Raw genomic sequence first — 924 nt, 5'->3', positions numbered from 1 at the left:
TCTCAAATAGCAGTGTAAATAAAAACTCTCAGCAGCTGGAAAAATCTGCACAGAAAATAAGGTGACAACTCCACAATAACGTATGTAAACATTTCCTTTTTAAAATTCACATTAAGATAGATTTTTAAAAATCAAATATTATTTCATTTTTAAATTTATGTGTATGTCTAATATTTAGGTGTATGTTTTTCATACATAATTTTTTAATGTGTACATATATATATAGAGAGAGAGAGAGACAGAGGAAAGACAAGATCTCATTCTGACACCCAGGCTGGAGTGCAGTGACACAATCATAGCTCACCGCAGCCTCGATCTCCTGGTCTCAAGTGATCCTCCTGCCCCAGCCTCCCAAGTAACTGGGACTACAGGCATGCACCATCATGCCTGGCTAGTTTTTTTCTTTTTGTTAGAGAAAGGGTCTCCCGATGTTGCCCAGGCTGGTCCACAACTCTGGGCTTAAGCAATCCTCTCACCTTTGCCTCCTAAAATGCTGGGATTGCAGGTACAAGCCACCACGCCTGGCCCTATATTTTAAATGTATCATAAAATATCCTCATGTTCATGTTTAAGTTATTTAAGGATAATATCTTATTTTTATTACCTTATGTGCTAATAATTTATATTAAATTTATAATGTTTACATTTTATAAATTTGTATTTTATATTTATTGTTTATATGCTTTTTATTTGAAATGAATTAAACATTTAATTTTAGTAATTTTTGTTTTACTTCTAAAATATGTAAGTAGAATATCATCATTCATTCTGTATACCAATTACAAAAACATTAAATAGTCTTCTTAAAACACTGTCATCCTCATATGTTGGGCATATTCTTCAATATAACTTGAGACTTCCAAAGCAAGTTATAAAAGATTGAATTAGCTAGGCACAGTGGCTTACACCTGTTATATCAAAACT

The sequence above is a fragment of the Mandrillus leucophaeus genome, unplaced genomic scaffold (genome assembly GCF_000951045.1).
Source record: "Mandrillus leucophaeus isolate KB7577 unplaced genomic scaffold, Mleu.le_1.0 Scaffold460, whole genome shotgun sequence".
Lineage (NCBI taxonomy): Eukaryota > Metazoa > Chordata > Mammalia > Primates > Cercopithecidae > Mandrillus > Mandrillus leucophaeus.
The sequence above is the reverse complement of the archived record's forward strand: the minus strand, read 5'-3'. Positions refer to the sequence as shown.